At 41.9% G+C, this 8,887-nt stretch overlaps 1 protein-coding gene across 6 annotated transcripts in view; it reads left to right on the top strand.

Moving 5' to 3' along the window:
* Positions 1 to 8,887, top strand: part of BCAS1 (brain enriched myelin associated protein 1) — a 105,795-nt gene that overhangs the window by 35,595 nt on the left and 61,313 nt on the right. The gene's annotated exons all lie outside the window — the stretch shown is intronic.

Genomic DNA, 8,887 nt, shown 5'->3' with positions numbered 1-8,887 from the left:
GACAATCACGGAGGGGCCCTGACAAGGTATCAAGCCATTGACCCCTCTAGAACAAATAGCACATTGTAGCGTAGTGCCTCCCCATGTATGTCTGTGGGCAGAAACATCTGTTTGAAGAACAATAACACTGTGGCATCTGTTTTATGTAAAAGAAAAGAGGAGGGGAGTTACATACAGATGAATTTGTCCTTCCATTTATCAAAGGCGGAGGCAGACAGGTTGCATTTATGATCAGTGGAGTCTGGAGGGAAAGGAATTCACAGAATGAAAATGGTTCCTAAAAGACTTCATACCCTGCCTGATCTCGGTAGCTTGTTTCACACACAGTACGTTTATAGGCTTTTGTTGGAATGCATTTCATTTCTTACTTTTAACAGTCTGGTTTGATCTTTAATTATCTTTTGCACTAAAGTGTGGGTTTAAATAAAGAGCTTTTACAGCTTTGGACAGACTCTTTTATGTACTAATTATTTGCCAACAAGCTGGAGTAATAACTTTGTAAAAACCAGATTTTTTTAAAAAATTGTTTTGGTGAGGAAGATTGGACCTGAGCTAACACCTGTCGCCAATCTTCCTCTTTTTTTTTCTCCCCAAATCCCCAGCACATGTGTATTCTAGTTGCAAGTCATTCTGGTTCTTCTATGTGGGAGGCCGCCTCAGCATGGCTTGATGAGCGGTGCTAGGTCCATGCCCAGGATCCAAACCAGCAAACCCTGGGCCCCTGAAGGGGAGCTCACGAACTTAACCCCTTAAGCCCTCAGCCACGGGGCGGGCCCCCTAGATTTTTTTTTAAGGACGTATCCCGAATCAGTTACTTTCTGTCCTGAGCAAAGAAAGGCAATGCTTTTTGGTCTTAAAAAGAACATTTTGCTTTTAACCTCGAGAGAGTCTGTTTATATTTGAAGCAAGAAAAGCACTTTTTGAATGAGGAAGGAAATAAAAGTTGATACATTGTATTTTGAAGCACTCGTGCCTTAGTTAGTGGGGTTTTAAATAACAGTGTTTTTCAAAAGTTGGGAATAAAGCGTCTCTTGTTGAAGTTAGAACCAGGAAAAAATTAGGTAGGCCCAGTTTTTTATTACATGGTTGTATATCGTGGCTGTCAATATATTTGTCTTAATAACAACTAACTGCACTGCCAAGTTGCTATAATAACCCTTCCTGTTATTTATTGAGCACTTATGATATGCCAGGCTCTGTGCTAAGCACTGTACATATATTATTTTCCTTAAGGAAAATGAGTATCACAGTAATCTGGCTTTAATGCATCCAGGGTCATGTCAAGAATTATGTTGTAAATATTACACACCAGCTGAAAATTCTTGACAGTTAAAATTGGGAGAAGATAATAAGGTTCATGTGTTTAGGCTCTTACTATCAGCATTCTTGCTGTTTATGTAAATTTTCACTCCAAGAACTGATTTTCAAATTTTCTTTCAAAAGTTTAAAAAATTGCCCTTCAAATGCCCACTTCTCTCAGTGCACCAGTTCAGGAGCCAACGAAATAGTTTTCTGTAGAATTCACAGGACGTCGTCACATGCATCCAGGCACCAAATCTTTGCTGAGTGTGACACTGCCAGGCACACTCGAGGCAAGGCCACGGTGGTGGACGGGACCGAGTCCCTGTGGTCCAGGGAGAGAAGAGGTACAAAAACCCCACAGTTATTATGCAAGGTGCCAAGTGCTCTGCTGCGGGAGGCCGAGTGTTGGAGAGGATGTCCAGACAGAAGGAGAATTGGCTTAGCTGGCCCAGGGAACATTCCATCAGATATGTAAATCTGGAGCCGGAAAGTTACTTGTCTTGGGGCTATAAACTGGTCATCAATATTCATGAATATTTGAGAAACTATTTACTACTTGACTCTGAGTAAGGAAACCCTTGTTGAGTTCTCCTTATTGGTCATGGGCTCCTAAGGCTATTCTGAGGTGGTGATTTTTTTGCATAGTCACATGTTTTGTTTACATGGCCTTCCAAAGCCAGACCACTGCCTGAGTTAGAAAAAGACTGAGTCATTTATGGGAAGAGAACGGTGGACTGCGCTTACCCGTCTTTGGACAGGTGTCCCCTGACTCATCCAAACCTGCATCTTAATTAAGGAAACCAGTTCAGCATCTGATAACCGACCCTTGAACATATTTAACCATAAAACCCCCAGGCAGTCAATCCATTCCTAGTCTAAGGAAAGTGCAGGAAAGCTTTAGAGCTGTGCTTGGTCCACTTAGCCTTTATTGAAGACTCTAGGGACAGCACCTCGATGGGAGTGGAATGTGTTCCGAAATGAGATTTGATTCAGAAGTTGGGGACTCCTGTTGGCACCAGGGCAGGTGTCTAACATAGTCAAGCCCATGGGGAATATTTTGAAGTTATAGTAACCTCTAAGAAGACCCCAAAATTGTGACTTATCTTCCTTTCAGAATAAGTAAGTTAGCTCCCTGAGATTCACCAATGAAATTTGCATCTCCTTTAGTTAGACTACAAATTTCCGTTTTTACTTTTATCATTGGAATTTAAAATGTTGACTGCCCATTCTGCGCTATATGCATGTAAAACATGGGAAATTATGAAATAGCCATTCGTTTCTCCGTCAGTCTGTGAACTTGTGGATATTCAAATACATATATCTGCAAAGATTTTTAAGAAAAAACAGCCTTCTGATTGTTAAGGTTTCTCATCTGATCCCTGACTTCACAGTCTGTAATTGGGGGTAAAATCAATTGTTCTTTAAGTGCAAGGAGAGAATTCAGCGCTCAGAAAGTAACACGAATAAAACTTCTTGATCAATGGCTTTCTCGGTTGGAGTACCACATCATGCATAAATGGCTGTCAATGTATTGATTCAGAATTCTTAGGGTAAATTATGCCTCAAGCTCAGCCGTCTCAGCTGGCCCTCCCCTCCCACCCACACAAACCTTTCCCCCCAGTTTCATTTCATGCTTCTTACTGGATTGGAATTCCAACCACAAACCCACAGAGCTGTGAATTGGGAGAAAGATGCCACCATTTCATTCTGGGGAAAACACACAAATCTTCTGTGTTTTCAGAACGACAATCTTATTTTTGTGCCTTATAAAACTACATTCAGAGCATAGCATAATTAAAACAAGGCCAGAATTCATGAACAAATGAAGCATTTACTACACAGGCCAAAGAAAAGAGAAATTAGATGCCTGAAAGGTCTCACTGAGCCGTGATTCACACAAACCAACGTGCTGGCAGGGAGGAGATTTTTAGAAAATTTTTCTCTCCCCCAACAACTGAATCAGAGCTATAACATACGCATTTAAGAGAGTCATTGCCAAAAAAGTCATATAATGAAAATTTGACCTTTTTTGGTTTTAAAAAACACAATTTCTGTTGTCAACCAGTACTTCCATAAGTGTCGTTGTACAGGGAAGTGCTTAAAGTGTTGCCAAGCAGATTCATAAGATTTAAACAGGAATATTCCTTATCTTTTAAAAGTTTAATTAGGGGCCGGCCCCGTGGCCAAGTGGTTAAGTTCGCGTGCTCCGCTGCGGCGGCCCAGGGTTCGGATCCTGGGCGCGGACATGGCACTGCTCATCAGGTCACGTTGAGGCAGCGTCCCACATCGCACAACTAGGAGGACCCACAACTAAGATACACAACTATGTACGGGGGGGGTTGGGGAGATAAAGCAGGAAAAAAAAAAGATTGGCAACAGTTGTTAGCTCAGGTGCCAGTCTTAAAAAAAATAAATAAAAGTTTAATTAAATTCTGCAATTGTTATTTAAACACCAACCTTGTGCAAGGCATTTAAAAGCTGTATCATGGACCTAGTTCTTCACAGATCACGCGATCTATAAGAGCCATAATTCTTTTATGGGAGGTTGTGATAAATGCATTGATCCTCAAATTCGTTCAGGCTACAGATGTGAAGAAAAATACTCGGTGTTTTTGCTTCTTCCCTGGTTTTTCTCTCTTGAACACACTCCATTCAGGCTTTTGTCCTCCACAAAAGCTGTTCCTGTCAAAGTTGCCATGATGTCGCGCCTCCCCCACCCCTCACTGCAGCTGCCAAATCGCATACATCTCAGGCCTCATCCCGCTGGACTCGCCAGGCACATCTGACACAGCCGGCCGCCCCTTCCGTCTTGACACATCATCCCCACTGGGTTTCTAGGTCAACCCACCATCCTGGCCACTGTTCCTTAATCTCCTCTGTTGGAGCTTACCCTTTAAACGCTGGAGTTCCCCAGAGTTCAGTTTGTAGACATCTTTTCTAACTACACTTACTTCCTTGGAAATCTCCCCCAGTCTCAAGGGTTTAAATGTAGCTATCTGCTGACAAGTCCCAAATTTGTATCTCTAGCCTAGATCTACCCCTGAAGTCCAGACTTTTAAATATCCAGCTGCCTCTTCTACGTGTCTACTTGATGTTCGACATCTCTGTTGGAGTGTTCACTGAGCATCTCAGCCTCAAGATGTCCAAAACGGAACTCTTTATTCACACCTAACAACAATAACAACAACAGAATGCCTAATGTTTAATCCACAGGCTTGCCCAACTCACTTAATGGCAACTGCATCCTACCACTGCCATTTACTGGTAGAACTGATATTAAAGAACCGAGACCTCCAGAATCCTTTTCTCCATGTTATAAAGTAGAGAATTAAAGCATAAGCATTGCAGTCAAATAGCCTAAGTTTCAACTCTGCCTCTGTCACCTACTGGCTGTGTGACCTTGGACAAGTCACTTAACCTCTCTGAACCTCTGTTTCTTCATCTGTAAAATGGGGAGACTAATAGTATCGAGCACATTTTCACATTATTCATACTTGTGAGAATTAAATGAGATAATCCATGTAAAGTATTTTGCATGGGGATATTGCATTTTGAGAAAAAGAAAATTTAGCTATTATGAGTCTCATGGGTTTTCTCCCTGTGTATTACTCCACATTTTAGTCTTTGTACTCTTCTCGTCTGTAGTCCTCAACCAACACTTGCAGAGATAGCACAATAGAATCTAATTTGAAAGCTGCATAAGCAAGGGCGTAAGTCCTAATTTGTGGTAAAAAAAAAAAAAAAAAGGTGGAGGAGTTGTAAAATTATTTTAGAAACAATGGCATTTAAATGCCCACGCCCGAGGGGGCTGGCCCCGTGGCCGAGTGGTTAAGTTCGCGCGCTCCGCTGCAGGCGGCCCAGTGTTTCGTTGGTTCGAATCCTGGGCGCGGACATGGCACTGCTCATGAAACCACGCTGAGGCAGCATCCCACATGCCACAACTAGAAGGACCCACAACGAAGAATATACAACTATGTACTGGGGGGCTTTGGGGAGAAAAAGGAAAAAATAAAAAAATAAAATAAATAAATGCCCACGCCCGCAAGCCCCAGTTTCTCAGTCTGACGCTCAGGGTCTCTGCCACTTTTCCTCTGCCTTTTTTCCAACTGCGTTTTCTGCTATTCCCCTAAGTTTCTCCGGTTAAGATGGTCGACAGGTGACCTGTGCAGACGCCATCTGCTTCCCAGTGTTTTCTCCGCCTGTATCTCTTTTTCTCTCTGTTTATCAAAAATTTACTTCACCTCCAAGTGCTGAGTTCTCCACGAAGCTGAGCAGATGTCCCCGCTCCTAAGGGGTTCTGACGACATGAATTGCTCTAGTATTTCTTCTTTGTACGCTGTATGTGAAGTCAAATTCTGTGATAAAATCACTTCGAAGGAATCTCATTGAAACATCGAAACTTACAAGAGAATTCCCATATCTTTACCATTTACCGATGAAAAATTTAAAGCTTTGGAGAAACCAAGCCACTTACTCCAAGTTACACGGATAAAGAAGAATTTCCCATCACAAAAGCCCGTACAGTTTATGCTCAACGTTATGCTTTTACCAATTATTTGAAACATGTGCAATGATGTTGCAACTATCTGAGATTGAATATTAATTTGAGGAAGTGCTATTTAAAAATGTTAATAAGAGTACAAAATTGGAAATACCAAGTTGATCTCAAATTAAACATTATAAAAATCACCTAATTCCAACCTTAGAAGGCCAAGTGAATGACGAAGTGTGTTTTTTACTTTGTTTTGTTTACCTTATGGCCACAAGGCCATGTCATTTCAACTAATGAAGAGAACTTATCCACCAGAAAGGCTGTCAGTATAAAGGGGAAATCCGTCTTAAATTATGCAAGCTTTGGAGTAAGCAAGATTTTCAGCTATAACACTGTAATATTTATGAATTGTGTACATTTCGCACAAAGAAACATTTGTAGGAAATGTTTACAGCAGCAGAGGTGATGTGAGGAGTCAGGAGCCTGAGCAACATGGGTATGAGTTCAGATTCTACCACTTACTAGATGTGTGATAGAGTCAAATAATAATAATTGCCTCGCTTTTTAATAACTCATTATTCCTAGGCTGTGTAGTAAGCATTTTGCATGCCTTGTCTGCTTTGACTCTTACAACAACACGAGCTAGATATTTTTATTGCCATTTAACAGATGAGGAAACTGGGGCCCAGAGAAGTTAAGTTACTTGCCCAAGGCCACGCAGCTAAATTAGTGGCGGAACCAGAATCAAGGTCTGGCAGTCACCAAAGCCTGTTACTGTCAGGCATTTCAAAACCTTGTGTTTTTATCCACGAAAGGGAGATGCTGCCTGCCCGAGGGGCAAGGGTAAGGACAGAAGATGTTATAGGCAGTCAGTAGTAGTCATAAAACAGTATATTTCCTAAATTGTCAGAAACTTAGAAATAAAGAATTATGAAATAGATCAGACGGTCCTCCAGCATAATGGAGTTTGAGTGATATATCACCTAAGGTACCTTTGGTTGCAAGTAAAAAAAGAAGTTTAGTTAATGAGGAGAAAGATACTATTTCTTGTACATAACAAGGATTCTAGAGGGCGGGAGGTGTGGTTTGGTTCAGCATTTTCACAGCCCCAGGATGCCTCAGTCTTTCTTCTCCAGCATCCTCCATGTATTGGTTTGGTTCACAGGCTTGGCCTTTTGTGGTTTTTGTTTTTGTTTTTGGGTTTTTTTTTTGTGAGGAAGATTGTCCCTGAGCTAACATCTGTGCCAATCTTCCTCTATTTTATGTGGAACACCACCACAGCATGGCTTGACGAGCAGTGCTGGGTCCGTGCCCGGGATCCGAACCTGAGAACCCCCGGCTGCTGAAGTGGAGTGGGTGAACTTCATCACTATGCCATTGGGCTAGCCCCTGGGCTTTTGTGGTTTTCAGATAACTGTCAAGCTTCCCAGTATTGTATGTAGTCATAATGTCCTACTGAACGAAAGAGGAGTTTCCTAAGATTTACCCACAGGCAAAATTGAGTCACATATCTGTGTTGAGGTACAAGGGCACCTTGGAAAGTTTCTTCAGTAGAAAGCAGTCTCTGCCAGCAAGGATGATATGCCACAAATAGAAACCAGATACAGTCGTGTGTTGCTTAATGGCGGGGATGTGCTCTGAGAAATGCGCCCTTAAGCAATTTCGTTGTTGTGCGAACATCGAGTAAACTTACACAAGCTTAGGCGGTATAGCCTACTACACACCTAGGCTACACGGTACTGATCTCTGGGACCTCCGTCGTATATGCGGTGTGTCATTGGTTGAAACATCATTATGCAGTGCCAGACTGTACATTTTTTCTATCCAACTTTACATCAGGATCTCATTAAGTGAACGGAGCTACCGTATCCCCCTACGGTAACTTAGTTGAATGTACTCGTTGCACTAGCTTTCTAACTTGACTAAGACCGAAAGTAAGAAATAGATTGTACATCTTGACCTGATAAACATGCATATACGTGAAACATAGAATTCACAAAATAACGCTATTCTTACTGCATGGAACACCTGCTGCTATTTTCTATTCTATTTTGTTTGAAGTTTTTTAATGCTGATTTTGACCCACTAAATTCTTTTCCACTCCAGTAACACTGAAGTCTGAATAGCTCTGTTCTATATAATCACCCTTTTCATATCTGGAAACAATGATCTTGAGGGATGCGACTGTTTCTTATGCAAGGGGGTATTCCCAATGCCTGGCACATGGTGACATGCAGTAATGTGTGTTGGAGGAACCTGACAAGGATAAAGATGGTAAACATCGTGTTACGACTTTTCAAAGAATGTTAGAATATATTATCGCAATCTCATTATCAACCCCCCCAACACTACTTTAAATAGAAAATGATTTCAGAATATGAGTCCAGTATAGATGCTTTCCTTTAGATGAACTATGTAGACTCCTATATCTGTACCATTTACTTGGTATTTTTAACTCAGTCTTTCACGTGTTATGCTGTTAATCATGGTTGACATATCAATCGAATTGTGTTTTGCAATGAATTTGCAAAATCCATTTGAGTTAACTTTCCCCTCGGCATTCTCCAGTCTGATTCACTCCCTCTGAGGTTATAATTACGGCCCTCATTTATGGAGCGTTGACTAACTCCCAGAGAGGTGGGGAACTTGCATAACATCACAGGGCTGGACAGTGGCAGAGCTGGAGTTTGTCACCAGTGTCCACACGCTGAGTCACCGTGCCTATAAGTTCAAAAAGAGGGAGCACTTTGAACCTTTTGAAACATTTTGTATCTTTTAAAAACGTCTGAAGCTGGTACTTCCCGAACTGGCATTCTGTGGGACGTCAGTCCACGGAGATTGGCGTAGAAATAGGGCTCCACATATATAGTTTTAGAAAATGCTCCTTGCTTTATACCCTCTCCTGAAGATTCACGGTGAACGTCAGCCTACCGAAGCTTCTAGAAATCCTGCAGCAAACACACTCACTGCTCTTCATTTAACTGGAGGTTTCTCACATTGAGCTACCCACGTAGCTCCAGGCTGTCTAAGCAGTGGCCACATCCTCCAGTGGTTCTCCTAGCAAACGCTGGGCCAGGCATGGTGACCAAGGTT

Source organism: Equus przewalskii, chromosome 21, assembly GCF_037783145.1.
Source record: "Equus przewalskii isolate Varuska chromosome 21, EquPr2, whole genome shotgun sequence".
Classification (NCBI taxonomy): Eukaryota; Metazoa; Chordata; class Mammalia; order Perissodactyla; family Equidae; genus Equus; species Equus przewalskii.
This window is presented reverse-complemented; position numbering and strand designations above follow the sequence as displayed.